This window comes from Erinaceus europaeus, chromosome 2 (assembly GCF_950295315.1).
Source record: "Erinaceus europaeus chromosome 2, mEriEur2.1, whole genome shotgun sequence".
Classification (NCBI taxonomy): domain Eukaryota; kingdom Metazoa; phylum Chordata; class Mammalia; order Eulipotyphla; family Erinaceidae; genus Erinaceus; species Erinaceus europaeus.
In genome coordinates, this window is record NC_080163.1 from 18,832,203 (window position 1) to 18,854,407 (window position 22,205).

Genomic DNA, 22,205 nt, shown 5'->3' on the forward strand with positions numbered 1-22,205 from the left:
TGATATATAATAATGTTTGGTGTGATATTTGCCACAGGGGAGAAAAAAAGAAAGAAACTAATTACTTGAAACTAAACCAAGATTCACAATAGAAAATGATCAGAATGAACTAATAGGAAAGATCAAGGCAGTGGTTCCTCTGGTAGAAATGCACATATTATATAATGTTCAAGGACCCAGGTTCAAACCTCTAGTCCCCTGCTTCAAGGGGCAGCATTGGGGTTTTTGGTGGTGGGGTTTCATGAATGGTGAAGCAGTGCTAAAGGTGTTTTCTTCTCCCTCTCTATCTCTTCATTCCCTCTCAGTTTGTCTCTGTCTCTACTTAAACATAAAAATAAATTATAATAATTGAAAAAGAATTATTGATACTATTTTCATGGCCATCAAAAGTGAAATGAGGTATATATGCAAGCTTGCTGAGAACAGTAACTATTTCTAGGTTAATCTAACATGGATAAATAGTTTATAGTATTTTATACTAATGCATTTCTAAATGCATTGAGGAGATCTCATTTATAATAGTGCTCATTTGCCCCTAGAGAATGCCAGAAATGGATGGGGACTGGGACTTGATGTTTATCCTCATGGTTTGAAGAGTGTACATGAATGCAGACACTCCTATTTTCATCTAAATCCAATTGATTTGGGCTGGCAAAACAGCTCACTTGGATAGTGTATCTGCTTTCCCATGTGTGTGACCCTGTTTTGAGCTTCGCCTCACCACACTGGCCTAAACTTCTGAGTTGTGCTCTTTATCTCTCTTCTAACCTCCCTCCTTCTACTCCTTCTATCCTTTCCTTCCTCCCTCTCTCTTTCCCTCCCTCCCTCCCTTCCTTCTTTCCTCCCTCCCTCCCTCCCTCCCTCCCTTCCTCCCTCCCTCCCTCCCTCCCTCCCTCCCTTCCTCCCTTCCTCCCTTTCTCCCTTCCTCCCTTCCTCCCTTCCTCCCTCCCTCCCTTCCTCCCTCCCTCCCTTCCTCCCTTCCTTCCTTCCTCCCTCCCTCCCTTCCTCCCTTCCTCCCTTCCTCCCTTCCTCCCTTCCTCCCTTCCTCCCTTCTTTCTTTCTCTTTCCTTTCTCTCTTTTTCTCCTTTTTTTTTTTTTCTTACTACTCAGCTCTGGCTTTTGGTGGTGCAGCAGGAACCTGAGACTTCTGGAGCCTCAGGCATGAGAGACTCTTTGCATAGCCTTTATGCTGTCTACCTCTGGCCCCATCTCTTACTTTTTCTATCTAAATAAATTGGCCTGGTATGGTGAAGTCCCAGTGACAACAGCAACAAAAATTCAATAGATTTGTAAATTGAAGTGTTACATATGTATAAGTATTACATACTGATTTTCTCTCTCTCTCTCTCTCTCTTTCTTTCGCTCTCTCTTCTATCACCAGGGTTGTTGCTGGGGGGGTGGGCTTGGTTCTTGCATAGGGAATCCATGACTCTTGGTGGCCATTCTTTTTTTCTTTTTATTGGATAGGACTGAGAGAAATTGAGAGGGGAGAGGAAATAGAAAGGGAGAAAGATAGAGACAGAGATATAGATAGATAGATAGATAGATAGATAGATAGATAGATAGATGATAGAGAGATAGAGAAACCTGCAGCACTGTTTCACCACTTGTAAAGTTCCCCCATGTACGTGGGGAGCTGGAGATTGAAGTCAGATCCTTGCCATGGTAGCTGTGTGTGCCAGTGCCAATCGGCTGGCTACCTCCTGGCCTCCAGATACTGAATTTCTATAGCCATCAGATAGATAATGACTGTACATGGTATAAAGTGAACTTTATGTTTGGATATGACTTTATTGTTTTATAATTATTTAGTTGTGATATATATTTATATTGTTCTAAGAAAAATCAGTGTTCTTTCTTCAACACTGTAGCCATGCATGAATATTTAAATTTAGGTTAATTAAAATTATATAAAATTCAACATTGGGGGCCAAGTAGTGGTGTACCTGGTTAAGTACAAATAGTACTAAGTTCAAGGATCTGGGTTGGAGCTCCCTGAAGGTGGGATGATTCACAAGTGGCTAAGCAGGCCCACAGGTGTCTATCTTTCTCTCTCCCTCCTTTTTTCCCCCTCCTGTTTCAACTTCTCTCTGTCCTAGCCAATAAAATGGAAAAAAAAAAACAGCTACCAGGAGTAGTGGATTTGCAGTGTTGGCACTAAACCCGAGCAATAATCCTGGAGGCAAAGCAGTCATTCTAACAATTAATAAAATAAAATAAAATTCAACATTTGGGGGGGGGCAGGCGATGGTACATCTGGTTAAACTCACATGTTACCATGCACAAGGACCTGGAATTGAGCTCCTCCCCTACTCCTTACCCTGAAGCATGTACTGCAAGTATCTCTCTGCCTCTCTTGTTCTGTCTCTCTCAGAAAGGGCATCACGAGCCCATTGTGGATGGTGCTGATCAGATGCCAGATTTCCCACCAGCATTTGTGAGACTCATGAATATTCTTGTCACAATTCTAAGTACAGTTTAGAGTGGAAGAGAACAGACTGGCCTGGTGAACTGTACTTTCACATGGCTCCAATTCACAAGGTCATATTATTAACCTGAGCAGGGCCCTGGAGACAGGGAGAGTCTCTGAAGTAAAATGTTGCTAGAACCTCTAAATGCTGGTAGTTTTTACTTTGCAGGGTCATGGAAAGGGGTTGAAGTATTTTGAAACATACTGGGAATGAATATATGCTTTTGAAACCATTGTGAAGAGGCTGACTATAAATAAGTATTATTGCTGTCATCAAGAACAAACAGGACGTGAAACAGATGCTAGACTGATAACAACAGTTCTATTATACTATATAAGATACAAGTGCATATATATTAAGCTAAGGCACATTCTGTTTAAAAAGTATGTATTTTCTTTCTTTATTAGATAGAGACGAAGATTGAGAGGGAAGAAAGAGATAGAGAGGAAAGAGAGATGCCCACAGAAATGGTTTCACTGCTTGTAAAGCACCCCCCACCTCCTGCAAGTGGGGACCAGGGTCTTGAACCTGGGTACTTTCACATGGTAACACGTGTTCCTCTAACGGGTGTACTACTACCTGGCCCCTGCTGAGGCCAATTCTAAAAGAAAACTTTGTCTGAGAAGCGTGTTCAGGGCACTTAGGAATGATGAGCAGGTGTTGGCTGCAAAGATATGGCTATACATTAAAATTCATTTTCTTTGTGTAATTAATTGGATCATCTCTGGGAGTATGAACTATGAGCTAATTTTTAGTTTTTGTTAGGATTCTGGATAATTTGTAGGGTTTTTGGCACATGTAATTTTCAGCATTTGCTTATAACTTTTAAAGGAGACGCAAGTGGCTGGCTGAACAGACAAGGAATTGAACTCTGTCACAGACTATTTCACAACTTAACCTGCAGAGTATATGTGTGCTGGGTGGCACTCTCTTGCTCTGTCACACTTTCCTCTTTTGGTTTGTTTCTCTTCTTTCTTTCTTTCTTTCTTTCTTTCTTTCTTTCTTTCTTTCTTTCTTTCTTTCTTTCTTTCTTTTTATTTATAGAAAGGAAACACTGGCAAAACCATAGGATAAGAGGGGTACAATTCTACACGATTCCTACCACCAGAACTCCATATCTCACCCCCTCCCCGATAGCTTTCCTACTCTTTATCCCTCTGGGAGCATGGACCCAGGGTCATTATGGGGTGCAGAAGGTGGAAGGTGTTGCTTCTGTAATTGCTTCCCCACTGAACATGGACATTGCCAGGTCAATTCGTACTCCCAGCCTGTCTCTCTCGAGAGGTTCCCTGGTGGGACGGGGCTCTGGGGAAGTGGGGCTCCAGGACACATTGGTCGGGTCATCTGCCCAGGGAAGTCCGGTTGGCATCATGGTAGCATCTGGAACCTAGAGGCTGAAAAAAGAGTTAACATATAAAGCCAAACAAATTGTTGACTAATCATGAACTTAAAGGCTGGAATAGTGCAGATCAAGATTTGAGATTTCCATTTTGGAGATAGCTAGGAGGCCCATTTTAGTTATATTCCAAAGGGCTCATGATTATACTTCTCTTCTTATTTTGTAAGGAAAGTTATTTTGAGGTAAAATGCATACACAAAGAACTACCTGTGTCACATTTCTTGCACCCTCACTTCATGCCAGAATTTGAAAAACAGACTTTTGCCAGGAGAAGGAAACCATGTAAAAGTCACTGAGCTAGGTAAAGTCTGACATCAGACTTACTAGAGCAATAAACTTGATAAATGGTGCTATTTACAATTGGTGAAATTTCCTTTTATGAAACTGGAGCAAGGATGGAAAAATGTGTACACTTTAAACATACATGGAAATTGGCTGGATTTTCATAGTGGGCAGTGAGCCACTGGTCTTTGAAGGTTTAAAAAATATTCATTTCCTCCAGTGTCAAATAAAAGAAAATTCTAGAAGTGATGCCTACATGGGTACATGAAGGGAAGGAGTTTGAATTCTGAGCACCAGGAAGACATCACATACTGAACCTATGTGGGTTCTAAGAAGAAATAAAGGATTTGAAGATTAATCCAATATGACTTTTAAAAATAAGTATCTACTTTTTAATGATATCTGCTTCTTCTTAAAATTTTTAATTATCTTTATTTATTTATTATATAGAGACAGCCAGAAATCGAGAGTATAGGGGAGATAGAGAAGGAGAGAGATATAGCTTCACCACTTGTGAAACTTTCCCCCTACAAGTGGGAACTGGGAATTTGAAAACAGGTCCTTGTGCATTCTATTAGGTATGCCACCACCCAGCCCCAAATATGTATCTATTTTGAGAGAGAACATAGATAGCACTGATCAGGTTTGTCATATGCTACTCCATAGATTGAACGTGGGAATCAGGTATAAAAAATTTATGCTCTAATACTAAGTTCAAGATGACTTCTAGAAAAATCTTAGTACTAAGTTTAGAAAGTGATTGTTCACAAGAACACCAGTTCAAAAAGATCTGTGCACATCTATATTCATTTCCTTGTACTTACTGTAATAAGATTTGATAACAACCAGAGGGTTCAAGGACAAAAGAGTAGTAAGTGTCTGGCATTAAGCCAGCTCCCCCTGCTCCACCCTGCATTGCTGATACTATGGCCTATTTACATAATCATTGTTTTCCTGAAAGATCCCCACCCATTCCTTTCCTTTGATCTATCTTCTTCGAGACCTGCCCTGCCTGCAGGGTAACATTAATCCCACCAGTTAAAACCCTTGCATCAGTTGCTAAGGAAGCTTATACCTTCCCAGCCCACTTTTGCCTTTTTCCACCCCCTTTCCTAGCCATTTCCATTTCTGACTTGCCACTTCCAGTTCTATCCTGTGAAAGTGTTGTCTCTGATCAATAAAGGCAGCGTTACCTTGCACCATGTGTTTGGTTCCTGAGTCATCTATCTCCCGTGTTGCTGAGTAAGTAGGAGCCCAGGCTGGCTTTGGTAGAGTTCTCTCCAACCCAGAGAGCACGTGCCCGGGAAGAGGCACCCTCACGCTAGCCCAGCAAGTAAGGAGATTGGATAAGTAAGTAAATAAGGATATAACTATGGGATATCACCCAGCTCTAAGAAAAGATGAGTTCTGGGTTTTCGCTGCAACATGGATGAAACTGTAGAGGTTCCTCCTAAGTGAAACATGTCAAAAAGAGAAAGTCAAATACTTTTGACTGACTCATTTGCGGGATTTAACAACAACAACAACAAAAAAAAAAAAAGCAAAAGAGCAGACACAGACAAGTGACAACATAAATATCAGTAGATCCTTAGCCTCATTCTGCAGATATGAAGTTGTTAAGGTGGTTGGGTTTTAGAAAGGGTTATAAATGGAGAAAGGACCCGATGACTTGTGTTAATAATGGAGAAGCCACTCTGTTGTTAGGTAAGATAGGTTAATATTATTTGAGGAGATTATATCCCTGAGACAGGAACAGTCCTGTAAAATAACTTTTTCTAAATAATAAATTTTTTTTTAAAGTACATTGAATTAAACTGCATTAAAAACTGGTTCTTGATTTGGGAGAGAATTAATAAATTTGATCAATCCTATAAATATTTTGTTCATAAAAAAATCAATGTTACTATAAACGTTCACTCATGATTTAAGAGGGTTACAGGTGCTCCTTGTTGTAGATGATTCTTAAATAATTCTAATCCTTACAGTGCTATTTAGTGGTTGATGTTGTTCTACCAGAAAGTGAGATTCTCTTTTCCTTAGTTGAGTATGACAAAATGAATGTGGTACACCTGAATGAACACACTTGTTCCAATGCACAAGGGCCTGAGTTCAAAGCACTGCTCCTCCCTGGGGAAACTTCAGGAGCAGTGAAGCAGTGCTACGTGATGCTGAGGAATTATTCTGATGCGCTCTCCGCCCCCAGGTTTTACCACGCCCAGCGAAATCCTAGCAGTGCCCCCTTCAACCAATCCTGGCCCCATACCTCACCCCTGGTTGTCGCCCAATAAAAGTCCCCTCAGCCTCCCACCTCACTCTCTCTGGGCTCTCGGCTCCCCCTCCTCTCTTTCGGCTCCTTCGGCTCTCAGATCTCTCTCCCTTCTCTCACCCCTTGGTCAGGTAGTGGGGACGGCCATTGTCGGCTGACTCCACGTGGCCTGAGCCACCCCCCCATTGTATAATAAAGATTGGTGTACCCCACTTGTTCCAGACCTCCTCTCTCTCTCTTCTCCACAGTGCAGCCCGACACCTGACCACCACCACAACAACAACAGCTACGTGTGTCTCTTTCCCTCTTTACCTCTCTCCCTTCCCCTTCTCAATATCTCTTTGTCCTATTAGACATTTAAAAACAAATGAAACAAAAAGTTTTCTAAATGAAGTGGGAATAAGATAATTGACTTGAATGTTTATATACTTCTGCCTTCTTGATAAAAACCAGAGCCTCTATCCCTGAAACACAATAAAAGTTCTGTGTCCTGTCCCCTAACGATAACCATTATAGTTTCCACAAAGTCTTAGTGACAGTTTGGCTGCCCCCCCCCCAATAAGTTTATTTGTTTTAGCTCTTTAACATTTCACATATGAGAGAAACCATCTGATAGTTACTTTTCAGAGAAATGGAATGTAGGTTATTTGGTAATAGATATAAACTATAGCAACGGGAGTTGTGCAGTAGCACAAAGGGTTAAGCGGGGCACAAAACGCAAGGACCAGTGTAAGGATCCCCACCTGCAGGGGAGTCCCTTAAACAGGTCTGCAGGTGTCTATCTTTCTCTTCCCCCTTGTCTTCCCCTCCTGTCTCCATTTCTCTCTGTCCTATCTCACAGCAACAACATCAAGAACAACAACAATAATAACTACAACAATTTTAAACAAAGACAACAAGGGCAGCAAAAAGGAAATAAATAAATAATTTTTTTAAAAAAAATTCTTAAAAAAATATAGCAACAAGAGTGCTGGAACACATACACCCAATTAAAGAGCCTCAAGTTACTACGTATGATAAGAGAGGTGAAAGAAATAAAGATGTAAAAAAAGACTTTTAAAAAATTTCTAGAGAAAAAAATCAGGTTTTGTTTATGAACTATTTTAGGAACTGAAGTTAAAAAAGGCACCCACGTCCCTGTCCTCAAGGGCCGCAGAGAGATAACCAAGAACCAGAGTGGCCTTAGAATATTAATTAAAAAATAATGATAATTTGATTTTGGGTTTAGGAAATGAATGACACATCTTGGTGTGACCGAGACCAATTGTGTTTGTTCTCAAGTGTTGGAGAGCCGGCACTTGAAGTTGAACTGGGAAGAGTCTGACTCTGGGATTCTAGAGTTGATCCAGCTGCCTATGCTATGACCGGTACTCCTCTGTCATGCTTCTGTGACTACAGTTTTAACAAATTGATTTGAAGCCAATGAGTCTCTTGGTCCATCTTCTTCTTTCCTGTCTTATAATATTCTTTTAAGCACACGTTCTCGCTTTTCTATCCTGGTGTGTCTCTGGGTGTTAGTCAACTTGTGATTTTTTTTTTTTTCTCTCTGTTTTCTTTTTCTGCAACTATGGTCTCTCTTTAAGTGTCTTTCTCTAATTCTTCCCCTTCTTTTGCTTTTCTCTTTCCTTCAGTGTTACCTCAACCGCATTGTTCTATGGAATTTATTATAAGCTGTACTTATTAGCTATATGCCAACTTTATGGTCTTTTCTTAATTGGAAACACAGATGATAAAACGTTTTCCATTTCTCTTACTTTAAATGGGATGCACGTTCATTTACATTGCATTTTTACAAATGTTCTCACTTATTTGTTATCTTCTCACTCTCTCCTAATTTTTATATCCCTAGTTAGGAGGTTACTAAAGCAAGAAACTAGGCGGGAGTTCATGAACCCTCTCCAGGTGCATAAAAGCTAGATTATAGTCCTTTATCCTTTGTTCCAGAGAAAGCTGAATCTACCTGCTGACCATTGACCCTCACTACTTTGTTTTCTCCTCAAAAACAAAGTAAGTAAATTTCTTTTCTTAAGAAGGGTTGTAATTCTTCTCCCTGAGGAAATCAGATCACTGTTGTGCAAAGCAAAAGTATAATTGACGAGTATATATACAAATATCAAAACTACCATGTCTGTATCTTTATATCAGACTGCCAGAAAAATATTCAATGAAAAACTTCTAGACAAAATACTATGCCAGGCAGCTGGGTGGTGGCACACTGGGTTAAGTGCATATAGTAGAAAGCATAAGGACCCATCCAAGGATACTGGTTCTAACACTCAGCTCCCCCACCTGCAGGGGGGTCACTTCACAAGCAGTGAAGCAGGTCTACAGGTGTCTCTGTCTCTCCCCTGCTTTATCTACCCTTCTCTTCTCAATTTTTCTCTGTCCTATAAAAAAAAATGGCCACAGGAGCAGTGGATTCCTAGTGCAGGTACTGAACCTCATCAATAACCCTAGCTGCCAAAAAAAAAAAAAAAGAAAGAAAAAAAAAAGAAAGAAAGCAAGAAAAGAAAAAAAGAAGAAGAAAAAAAATACTATGCCTGGCGTTTGCAGACATGTGTCAAATTCTAGTTACAGGTTTAATATGTGCTGTGATGTGGTCTATTTACATATATGGTATTGGAAGAAACCGATTAAGAAAGCAACATTTTAAATGTAAATCTTAGTATATGAATGTACTAATATTAGTGTACTCATCGCTTAATGACTTGAATTAGTAATCATTTTTTCCAAATTCCATTCTCACATACCCGTTGATCCAAGGTTGACATGGTGTAAAGCTTAATAGTTAAGAGCTATGAGGACAAATGGACCTGTGCTTAGATGCTGGTTCTGTTACTCTGTTGTGAATGTGAGTAAAATACTTACTTTCTCTCAGCCTCTGGATATAAAAGAAAGGCCCATCACTGGTTCATTGTGAAAACTCACTAAGATCTGCAGATAAAGCATCCAAGACTCTGCCTGGCATGTAACAGTGTTACACTACTCAAATATCATTCTTTGTCCTGAGATCATCCTGTGTCATTCATGTCACAAAGATCATGTCTTGGTTTCCAGAAAGCCCTTGCTCAAGAAGGGAGGATATATCAGTTGTGAATGGTCAGCTCTTATGCCAATATATTTATTTGCCTTTCATAAAACAATTAATAAGTTAAAGAAGATACTATTGAATGACTGTCAAGCCATCAACTTCCTTTATTACTGAAAGTCATTTGATTTATAAACAAATCTATAGCCAATGAAACCAAACTGTGTCACCAAAGTTAGATCTCCTTCGAAAGCTGCCATGTGCCATGTGATCTTGAATAGCTCATTTAAGTACTCTGTATATCATTTATTAATTCAAAGCGAGGTATTGTCAGGTTGTCACAAAGACTGAGTCTACAGATGATAAGGTTTAGTAGCCAGAAGTTGAAACAGACACTTTATGCTACTTTCTTTTCAATTTAACTGAAAATTTATTATTCTTGAAGTAGGACTGGGCCTCAGTCTGCTGGTAAGAACCATCGGGTCATTTCTCTTTCTAGCTAATTTAGCCATAGGTGGCTAACTGATTCAGACTAAGCCAACCAAACTCTTTATTTTGCACAATTGGAATTAGTAAACAAAGTTTCTACTGAGTTGATGTTGGGTCTTGGACCAACTGAAAGACCAGTATTCAGTTGGGGGTGCAATTTTTTTAAATATACCACTGGGATTAATTACTATGCAAAGAAAACTGAAAAAAAGACAAACAAAGGCATTGTTCAGGAGAAGGAGTAATGGGGGTTGTGTGGTAGTGCACCTGGTTGAGGGTACAAAAATCTGGGTTCAAGCCCCTAGTCCTTCCTGTAAGACGGGAGCTTCCTAAGCAAATAAACAATGCTGCGGGTGTCTCTCTCTTCTCCTACTTTTTCTCCCCCTTCCATGTCAGTTTCTCTCTGTCTCTAGCCAATAAAATAAAATAAAATAAAATAAAATAAAATAAAATAAAATAAAATAAAATAAAATAGTTCTAAAAAGGAATAATAAAAGTTCATGTGTGTTAGAATCTGGTTAGAGCAGTATTGTCTGAGGGGTGTCTACCTGTTGGGCTTGGTACCTTTCCAGGCCCTATTCTAATGTCTACTGTTGGATAGTATTGATACTTTCTGAAAGGTTTATTTTCACTTAGATTTAATTTTTTAAAAACTTTATTTACTTCTGAGAGACAGAACAGAAAAATTGAGAGGGAGGGAAAGTTAGAGAGGGAGAGAAACATCCGCAACCCTGCTTCACTAGTTGTGAGAAGCTTCCCCGTTCCAGGCAGGGAAAGGGGCTTAAACCTGGTTCCTTGTGCATAGCAACATGTGCACTTAACCAGATGCACCACCACCTGGCCCCTTCCGAGAGAAGTTTACTTCTTTTTTGGCTTGTTTGTTTGTTAAGCTAGTTTACTTCTTCTGTTTACATTGCTGCAGCCACATGATTAATTTCTGAAAGCAATTCATCAATAAATGCTACTTTCCCTTTCACTAACTTACCAGGCTCATGAAATGACAATCAAGACTTAAAAGACATTTTTATCATATTTTATAAAATAAAATATTGACAAAACTATAGGACATATACAATTCTCACCATCATAGATCTGCATCCCACCTCCTCCATTGGAAGGTTTCCTATTCTTTATCCCTCTGGGAGCATGGACCCAGGATCATTATGGGGTGCAGAAAGTGGAAGGTCTGGCTGCTGTAATTGCTTCTCTGCAGGGCATGGATGTTGGCAGGTTGATCCATACTTCCAGCCTGTTTCTATCTTTCCTAGTGGGGCAGGGCTCTGGAGAGGTGGGGTTCCAGGTCACATTGGTGAGGTTGTCTGTCCAGGGAAGTCAGGTTGGTGTCATGGTAGCAACTACAGCTTGGTGGCTGAAAAAGCATTAAGATATAAAGCAGAACAAATTGTTTAATAACCAGGAACCTAAAGGCAAAAGTAGAACAGATGAGGTTTGGGGGTCTTCATTTTGGAAAAAGCAAGTAGGTCTATTTTAAGTATATTCCAAGGGGGCCATGACTTTTTTTTTTTTTGCCTGAGCCTAATGGCTAACATGCAGGTAGGCCAAAGGTATTGTCTGGGGAAGTGTTGTCAGAGTTGGAAATAGGACTAGAAAGCTGGACCAGGGAAGCGAGTAACTCCCCAGTATGGGAAAAGTTAGGGGTCTAGGCCCATCATGTCTGTGTGGGAATCCCAGAAGTCCCTGATTAAGGCCCCAGGAGATGGGGTGGCCTGGTAGTAACTGAAAAAGCCATTTAAAATTATGTTGGTCTCTTGCCCTTATCCAGCTTTTGTAGACCTTGCTTTGTCTGACAAACTTAGCCTTGGAGTGACTGAGAGAAGTGAAATAGGAAGTAGGTGAGGAGGGCATTAGGTCTAAGTAGAAGCTATTTTATTAAGTACTCTATGGTGAAAAGGTATTTGTAATGTCCTGTCCTCTCCACTACACAGGCATAGAAACAGACACATATTTGAGTGCCGTGTCCAACATTATACAAGCACAAAAACAATTAAGGGTTGGGTGGTTGTGATTCTGATTGAGTGAAAATATTACAGTGAGCAAGGAACCAGATCCAAGCCCTAGGTCCTCACTTGGAATGGGGAAACTTCAAGCATGGTGATGCAGTTTTGCAGGGATTTATTCCATTGCCCCTTCTGTATCTCCCTCTTAGCCCTCAATTTCTCTCTCTCTCTCTTCAACATAAACAAATATTAAGAAAAAAAAGTAAAAGAAAGATTGTTAACACAAGTATTTGAGGTTAATGTGTGTTATAGTTAATGTCTGTGTTGGTTGGGTGCTGGGGGTGTAGGGGGTGGGGTGGGAGGAAGGAGTTGTGGTTTACATATTTTAAACTATGTGAAATTTGTTTACATGACCTGCCCTGATGTATTTCAAGCTTTTGGACAGAGAGGGAATACTGCATTTGGGATCAATTGCTTCTCTTGTTAATTTTTGGTGAGGCTGTGGGATGCTTAGTCAAGTCTGTTATTTCCCATGAATTTACTGTATGACAGCATATTCAGGACCTTTGAAATGTAAATGGAATTGATTATAGCTTCAGAATTTCTAATGACTTTGTATGGCTGGGTCTCTTCCATTAAGCAATGTCAGTAATCAGAGCTGGGATAACCAAGAAGTCTTTCCTCTGTCTTTCAAGATTTCCAAACACTGCAGGCGAATTCACTAATAGGCAGTCCTGTTTACCATGAAACCCAAGAATATAAACAAATTGGGGAGGTAGCATTCTTTAGGCTTGAAGATGCTCATCTTGGTTTTTAAAAAACTGGGCCTGAGTGCATTCCTGGTAAGGTGGATTTTATTTTATATTATTATTATTGTTGTTGTTTTTAACCAGACCACTGTTCAGCTCTGGAGCCTCAGGCATGAGATTATCTTTGCACAACCATTATGCTATCTACCCTCCACTTTATTTTATTTTCTTTCTTCTTTTTTTTTTTTTTTTTTTTTTTTTTGCCAGAACACTGTACAACTCAGGTTTATGGTGATATGAAGGATTGAACCTGAGACTTCGGAGCCTCAGACATGGCAGACTTTTGCATATCTTTTATGCTATCTCTTCCATCCCTTTTCTTTTCTTTTTCATTTTTAACATTTTTTTTTCATCAATTTATAATCTATAGTAAGATTCGGAAACAACAGTGGCATCCCTGTGGGATGGTGATTTGGGTTATTCTTATAGTTTCTGCTGACCTCTTATATTTTATTTCTTCCTTGAATTAAACTGACTTTCTCAAATACTGATTAAATATCTCTGCTGTTGAATGTATAAGGTTGGTGAGGATTGGGTATAGGGCAGTGTTTTATAGACATGAATGATGTACATTATCTACTCACAACTTTAGAAAGTTAAGACTTTACTTAATCTTGACTATAGCTTCTGATCAAAAACATTTTTTTGAACAGCTGTACTTCCCAGATGTCAAGTTTTTGTGAAACAAAACATACACTTACCTTATGGCCCAGCAATATCCCAAGTATTCTGAAAACTTGTTTACAAAAAAAAATGTACATAAATATTTATAGAAGCTCTGTTTGTAATCACTAATAACTGGAAATAACCCAAATGTCCTTTGGTAAGTGAATGAATAAGTGAATCAGGGTACACTTATATAATGGAATGTTAATTATTTCAGCAATCAGAAGGCAGAGACAACTGACAAACCTGACAAACATAACAGGTAAATTTCAAAGGTATTAATGTTAGAAAAAAAAGTTAATTTCATGTTATATACTGTATGATTTCACTCACATAAAATTCTTAACAATGAAAAGTCTGTGGTAGTCAAATTTCAGTATCCATAAATGAAGTTTTTTTTTAATTATTTTTAAGATATACTAAAAAACATGGAGTCAGGTGGTGGTGCAGTGGGTTGAGCTCACTTGGCACAAAGCGCAGGCACAGGCATGGGGAATCCCGGTTCAAGCCACCGGCTCCCCACCTGCAGGGGAGTCGCTTCAAGGGTGTTGAAGTAGGTCTGTGGGTGTCTATCTTTCTCTCTCCCTTCTGTCTTCCCCTCCTGTCTCCATTTCTCTCTGTCCTGTCTAACAGCAACAACATTAATGACTACAAAAGCAGGCAAGGGAGGTAACAAAAGGGAAAATAAATAGAATAGAAAAATAAAATTAAAGAAAAAAGAAAAAAAGATATACTAAAAAACAAATAAACAAAAAAGTGACCTGCACTGCTGCTGGAAATGTAGATTGGTCCAACCCCTGTGGAGAGCAGTCTGGAGATCTTTCAAAAGGCTAGAAATGGACCTACCATAAGACCCTGCAATTCCTCTCCTGGGGATATGTCCTAAGGAATCAATCACTCCCATCCAAAAAGATTTGTACACACCTATAGCAGCACAGTTTGTAATAGCTGAAACCTGGAAGCAACCCAGATGTCCAACAATAGATGAGTGGCTGAGAAAGTTGTGGTATATACACATGGAATACTACTTAGTTATTAAAAATAGTGAATTCACCTTCTTCCCCTCAACCTGGATGGAGCTTGAAGGATTCATGTTAGGAGAGATGAACCAGAAAGAGAAGGAAGAATATGGGATGATCTCACTCATAGACACAGAAGTTGAGAAAAAAAGAACAGAAGGGAAAACATAAAGCAGAACTTGGACTGGGTTTGGCATAATGCACCAAAGTTAAGGACTCTACAGATGAGTGTTTCAGGTCTTGGAACATGATGGCAGAGGAAGACCTAGGTGGGAAGGGGATTAGAGTGTCATGTGGAAAATTGGGAAATGTTACACATGTACCAATTACTGTATTTTACTGTTGACTGTAAATAATTAATCCCCCAGTAGAGGGAGAAAAAATAAAGAGTTATTGGAAGGACAGAGAAAACTAGACCATCACTGTGGTACATGAGATGCAGGGGACTGAATTTGGGGGATTATGCCTGTGAGTCCAATGCCTTATCCACTTCGCTACCTCCTGGGTCACCATAGATTAAGTGTTATTGAAACCTAGCCATGCTCACTCATTTATGCATAGCTATAGCTGCTTTTACGTGACAATGGCAGAAGGCAGTAAATATAATCGAGACTGTAAGATATGTGAAACCTAAAATACTATCTGACCTTTTATGGAAAAAAGTTTGACAGCAATTGGACTTACTTTTAATTTACTAGAACAATTCCACGTTGATTGTTATTTATTTATGCTTTGGTTCCATGAGTAACTTTTGGTCTTTTTTTTTTTAAAGTCATTGTGTTTATTTGAATAGGATTTACCTTAATCATGTATACTTCTTGAGATACTGGCTTTTGATCAAGGAAAGAAAGTAAAAAAAAAAAAAAGAAGAAAAAAGAAAAGAAAAAAAACCTCTTCCATGATACCAGATGAGAAATACATTATGATTTTTTTTTTTGAATCTCTGTCTAAGAGGTTAATTATAGTAGCCCATCCCTGGGTGATTGGTTATGAAACCAGAAGTCATCAGAGATAAACACTGAGTCGGATTTATTTGTTCATGAACATGCCATAAAATCTCCAGTTAAATCACATTTTATGTGACTATGGTCTCCAAGTTTTTAAATATAGTCTTTTGATTACTTCATAGTTGTAAAGGCTGACTTTCTTTTTCCTCTGTGGCAGTGAGTAATTTACAGCGTCTGTTAAGTGAACAATATTTACCAAGTGCTATCAAACAGGATAGATATATTTCACAGTGTCTTTATAGCACTGAAGATAGCTAAAGAAAACATATTCTGCGTATCATTTCACGGCATGCCATTAGAGTCTATGAAGTGCAAATTTGAATCCACTTTCTTGGTGTCCTGTCCCTATGATTTCTGGCTTGGTGTGTTTTCAAAGGCCATTTTGGATGTGTCCACTGAAGGGTTGAGGAGAGGGACCTATGCTTCAAAATATTGTTTTCTTTAACTGCAGCTTAAATGACTATATTCCTTGTTTTGAGGGATTTATTTGGCAATTACACGTTATTTATTGAATTGTTTCATGACTTATGTTCACAATGTGAAAGACTATATAGATAATATCTTGTATATTCATGGTGGCTTCCTAACTATGTGTAGCAATTGGTAGGTAATCCACTGCAAAAATATACAAACATCAATTGTAATTTATAGTTTCCCAGACATGTCCATGCATTTTCTCTTGGATGATATCAATAGCACTATATCACATATATAAGGCAGGTATATAATCATCTCTTACAAAGGTGACACAGACTTTTAGATTTCCTCCAATGACACAATTTAGGAGCAGTAGATTGGAAACAAGAATGGAGATCTAATTCCCAGGCTAGAGATTGTTCTGCTATAGCATGCTTTTACCTTATTTCTTACCAAGAAAAGACTCCTCCGTACTGTCAGTGTTAGTGCTCTTCTTAAACCAAGAATGGACTTCTGATATTGAGTGTACAATTATTTTGCATAACTGTTGACATTCTCTTCACCCTACCCTACTAGATTCCTAGATCTTAGATCTATACTAGATCTTAGTTATATAGCAAAGTTGATTTAGATATGATAAATTCCTGTCTGTATTTGGTGGAAAAAGCAGTAAACATGTGGCTTCTATGGGGAGTAGAACCATGTAACCCATTGTGGAGCTAGGACAGATTGCCTTGGGTTTATGCTGATGCAGTGTAGTTACCATTGTTTTGATGTTGATCTTTTCTCAGTAGAGAAAAACCTTAGATGGTATGAACAGCATACATTTTACGTAACAGCAAAAGGGGAAGGGGTCAGTTTCTACTGCAGGCTCATGTAGTTAACCTCCTTGGATGTTTTTGAAGGGGGAGGCCAAATAGAACTTCTCACGCAAAGATTTGCCACAATTAGGCAAGTGGAGTGGCATGGATTCCCTCAGATCCTGCTAGTTGTTTATGTTGAAAGCTGTTGAACTGTTGATGCATGAGGCCCCTCTCCCTGCGCTGCTTTTCGGAGGTCTGATCCTGCATGAGTCAAGTGTTTCTGGCTGTGGATAAGGTGGTTGTGTTGAAGGTTATCCTTTTTTTCCAATGTCCTCAAAATGGTGCATTTCCAATATTCTTTCTGTTGACTTTTATTTTTTAGTTTTTTTTTTAATTATCTTTGTTTACTGGATAGAGACAGCCGGAAATGGAGGGAGAAGAGGGAGACAGAGAGAGGGAGAGAGGCAGAGACACCTGTGGTCCTCCTTCACAACTCACAAAACTTTCCCTCTGCAGGTGGGAATGGGGGGCTCGAACCAGGATCTTTGCATGCTGTAATATATGTGCTCAACCAGGTGCGCCACCACCCAGCCCTACTATTGACTTCTTTTTTTTCATTTCTTTATTTTTAAATATGTATTTATTTATTTTCACTTTTGTTGCCCTTGTTTTTTTTATTGTTGTTGTAGTTATTGTTGTTGTTATTGATGTCACTGTTGCTGGATAGGACAGAGAGAAATGGATAGAGGAGGGGAAGACAGAGAGGGGAGAGAAAGATAGACACCTGCAGACTTGCTTCACCACCTGTGAAGCGACCCCCCTGCAGGTGGGGAGCCCGGGGGCTCCAACCAGAATCCTTGCGCCAGTCCTTTCTCTTTGCCACATGCGCTACCACCCGACTCCATTTGACTTCTTTATTTGTGCATTTTTGTCACTTTTTGTCGGGCTGAGCTTCATTGACGGGAGGCAGTATCTCTTTATTCATGCAGGACACAGCACAATCTAAGCCGAGCTAAGCTAAAACTAAAACTAAAACGAATAATGTTGTCTTTATATATACTTCCCAAGTAGGGTGTGAACAGGATGTGACATAGAGAGGGTGGAGAGAAAAGTGACTGGTGAAAATCAGGGTGTGACAAGGAGAGGGGGCGGAGCAGGCAAGAATTCTACCACTGAACCACCAATTCCCTGGAGGGAGGGTGGTGCTTTATGTAAATATAAAAGTGATTTATGTAAATAGACCGCAGCTTTGAGTGGGATCAAACCAATCCCTATACAGGCATACCGGCAGAAGCCAGGGGGAGCTGGCATACTACCCAACAACTTTTCTGTGAATAACTATTGCTTATGGAATCCTGACTACTTTAATGGATGCATTTCTTTTTAAATTAAATAAATTTATGTTATGTACTTATTTATTTTTAATTATCTTTATTTATTTGATGGAGACAGATAGAAATTGAGAGGAAGAGGGAGACAGAGAGGCAGAGAGACAGAGAGATACCTGCATCCCTGCTTCACTACTTGTGAAGCTTTCCCTTTGCAGGTGGGAACTGGGGGCTTGAACCTGGGTCCTTGTGCATTGTAATGTGTGCTTAACAAGGTGCGCCAGCACCTGGCCCCCTAATTTTATTTTATTTTTATATGTTTGTTGCATGAAGCACTTACCAGTTTTGTAAACAGAACTGACGCTGGGGACTGGGGCGGTGGCACACCAGGTTAAGTTCACATAGTACTAAGCACAATGAACTGTGCAAGGATCAGGGTCGTCCCAACTTTGGGGTGGGGGGACACGACACTTCACAAACAGTGAAGCATGTCTGCAGGTCTCTGTCTTTCTCCACCCCACCCCCCCTGCCTCTTTTCCCCTGCTCTCTCAATTTCTTTCTGTCCTAGCCAATAAAATGAAAAAAAAAAAGCCTCAGGAGCAGTGGCTTCCTTGCAGGGGCACCAATCCTCAGCAATAACCCTGGAGGCAGAAAAAAAAAAAAACGAATTGACAATGTTTCACTGAAATTCTTTCTCACCTTGTCTCACCATGTTATACGTATCCAGTTTCCACCTTAGTCTTATCCAAATTATTCTCTCTCTCCCTTTCTCTCTCTCCCCTGGTGATCAGTTTTCCTTTTTTTTTTTCCCCCTTTCTACTTTATTTGATAGGACAGAGGGGAATTGAGAGGTGGTGGTGTTGGGGAGATATGGAGGGAGAGAGAAAGAGAGACACTTGCTGACCGGCTTCCCATTTGTGAGGCCTCTGGTCTCCCCTGCATGTGGGGACAGGGACTCGAACCAAGGTCCTGTGTGTGGCAATGTGTTTGCACAACCAGCTACACCACTGCCAAGCCATTGATTACTCTGTTTTTAATATAAAAATCTTTATGTTTAATATGTACAGTATGGTTTGATACACATACTTATAATATGAAATGATTATTATAGTCAAGTGAATCACTCTGTCTTCTCACATAGTTGCCCTCATTATTTTGTGATGAACTTACCTCAGATTTACTCTCAACATCTTTCCATTGTTCAATACATTATTAATTTTAGCCATCATACATAAGCATTAGATCTCAGGATGAATTTAATCTACATGATTGCACATTTATATTTTTGGCTAACATCTCTCCCTCCTCCCCTGAAAACTGCTGATACACTCTCCTCTTCTGTGAGTTCAGCTTTATAAGTGAGAACATACAGTATTTGTCGCCATCTGACTGGCTTATTTCAATTAAGTGGTGCCTTCCAGGCTCACCCCTGTTGTTGCAAACGGCAGGGTTTCCTTCTTCCCTGTGATTGAATAGTATTTCATTTTACACATACCCCATGTCTACTTTATCCATCTACCCACTGACAGACATTTAGTATGTCTCCATGTCTTGGTTACTGTGAGAAATGCTGCGGTGAATATGGGCATACGTATGGGCATACATATGTTCCTCAGAATGCAGTGTATGACTGGGGTTTGCTGCCTATGTCATGACTCTGTCACTCCCATGAGCTCCTTCATTTCTTTCTTTCTTTCTTCCTTCCTTCCTTCCTTTTTAAAAATATTTTTATTTATTTATATATTTGATACAGAGAAATTGAGACCGGAGAGAGATAGAAAGGGGGAGAGACAGAGACACCCGCAGCCCTGCTTTACCACTTGTGAAGCTTTCCCCCTGCAGGTGGGGACCAGGGGTTTGAACCCAGCACCTTGAGCACTATAATATGTTCATTTAACCAGGTGCGCCACCACCTGGCCCCCTTTCTTTCTCTCTTTCTTTCCTTCCTTCCTTCCTTTCTTTCTTTTTTCTCCTTCTCTCTCTTCTTTCCTTTCTTTCTTCCTTCTTTTCTCTCTATCACTCTCCCTTCCTTACTTCCTTCCTTTCTTTCCTACTTTCTTTCTTTCTTTCTTTCTTTCTTATCTTTATAGGATAGAGACAGCCAGAAATTGAGAGGGAAAGGGGAGATTGGGAGGGAGACAGACAGAGAGACACCTACAGCACTGCTTCACCACTACAAAGCTTTCCCCCTGCAGAGGAAACATGTGCACTCAACCAGGTATGCCACCATCCACCCCCAACCCCCCAAACCATTTTCTTTTTATTCTCTTTTTCTTTCTCCTTTCTTCTCTGTGAAAGACAGAGGGAAATAGAGAGGTAGGGTGCAGTGAGAAGGAGACAGAGAAGCATCTATGGTGTTTTTCCACCAATCCTGAAACTTTCTCTGTATGAAAGGATTGTCCCCCGTTTCTCACCAGAGGGTCAAGGGGGCGACAAGCCATCAGGGAAACTGGTGGTGAGGGTGAGCGCAAGGAGAAAGACACAAACCTCCAGGAGTGTTTCAGAGAGTGTTTCATTTATTGTACAGTGGGCAGGGCTAATATACTGCGGTTTAAGGGAGGAGAATTAGTAGGAAACCAATCACAGAGCCACACATCATACCACACCACAGTCACGCCAGTAATATAAGACCATAAACATCCCTAACAGGCGCTGTCCACACTCTACATCACGAGTTAAGGAACTTGTGATGAGAGTGTCTCTGTCCCCAGCCTGGAGTCTTAGGCGCCATCTTAGGTCCACATGGTCAAGAAGCAATACACCTACCGCCTCTCTTCGGGAAGGTCTACCCTCTCAATGCCCGATATATAGATGATGGGCCTTGACCCAGCCCAGGAGGTCAATCTCTCCCACAAGAGGACTGGTGCCTTGCATAAGTCTTCATACATGGTAATACGTATGCACTCTATTCTGTGACCCACCTCCAAGCCCCTTCAACATTGTTAAGGTCTCTATGTACTTTGGTTGATACAATGATTAAATGGAAGTCAAAATTCCAGTAGGCTTCTATGTAGAAAGTGACAACCATTTGAAACTTGCATAGAAATGCAAAGGATCTGGGAGTCTGGTGGTAGTGCAGCAGGTTAAGTGTAGGTGGCGCCAAGGACCAGCGTGAGGATCCCGGTTCAGGACCCCGGCTCCCCACCTGCTGGGGTGGTGGTGGTGGTGGTAGTGGTGTTCTTTTCACAAGCAGTGAAGCAGATCTGCAGGTGTCTTTCTCTCCCCCTACTCTGTCTTCCCCTCCTCTCTCCATTTCTCTTTGTCCTATCCAACAACAATAATAACTACAACAATAAAACAACAAGGGAAACAAAAGGGAATAAATAAATAAATAAATATTTTTTTAAAATTTCAATTAAGAAATGCAAAGGATCTAAGATACCTAGAACATTGAAAACATCTCTAAAGGACTTAAGAAAACTTTTTAGAGTGATGAAGTCCATTATCAAAATTCATTTTATAGTCATGTATCCATATAGTTTTTATGCCATCTATACCTTATGAGACACCTTTTTAAAAAAGATACTAGGAAATTTTTTTTTTGGATTGTTTACTTATTTTATTTGATGGGACAGAGAGAAGTTTCCAGAGAAGGGTGATAGAGAGGGAGAGAGATAGAGAAATACTTGCAGCAATTCTTCACTGTTTAACTGCTTGTGAAGATACACCCCCACACCGCCACCTTGCATGCAGGTTGGGACCATGGGCTAGATCCTTGTGCATGGTAACATGTGCACATAGGTAGGTATGCCAACACCTAGCCTTCTCCCTAGGAAATCTTTAGTGAATTAATTCCTAAAGAAAGGATTTAGACAATGAAGCACACTCATGGGGACATATGGAGATTAGAGACTACTATTTCAGTCTCTTTAAATTATTTCCTTTCATTGCTAGTTTCAGGACTGTCCTTACCTGCTATTATTTTCTCTTCTAGTCTTTCCCTCCAGCTGTGTTCAGAAGAAAACAATTGTTTCTGGAGAGCTTATGCTGGCTGAAAGATGCGGATTATCATCTTCGGACAGGGGACAGCTGTCCCACTGCTGTTCTGGTTCTTGCAAATCTCTTGCATGCACATGACTTGTTTTGAACACTAATTCTTTTGGAGACCAACTCCGAGAGGGGAAAGCAAGACAGGGCTATGGATGGGCTTCACTGGAGGCCTCCAAGTAACTTGTTTTCTGACCCTTCTTTTTCCTCCATCCCACTGTTCCTCCTATCTGTTATTCTTTATTTCCTCTACTCTTTAACTTTCAGTTATTTTTC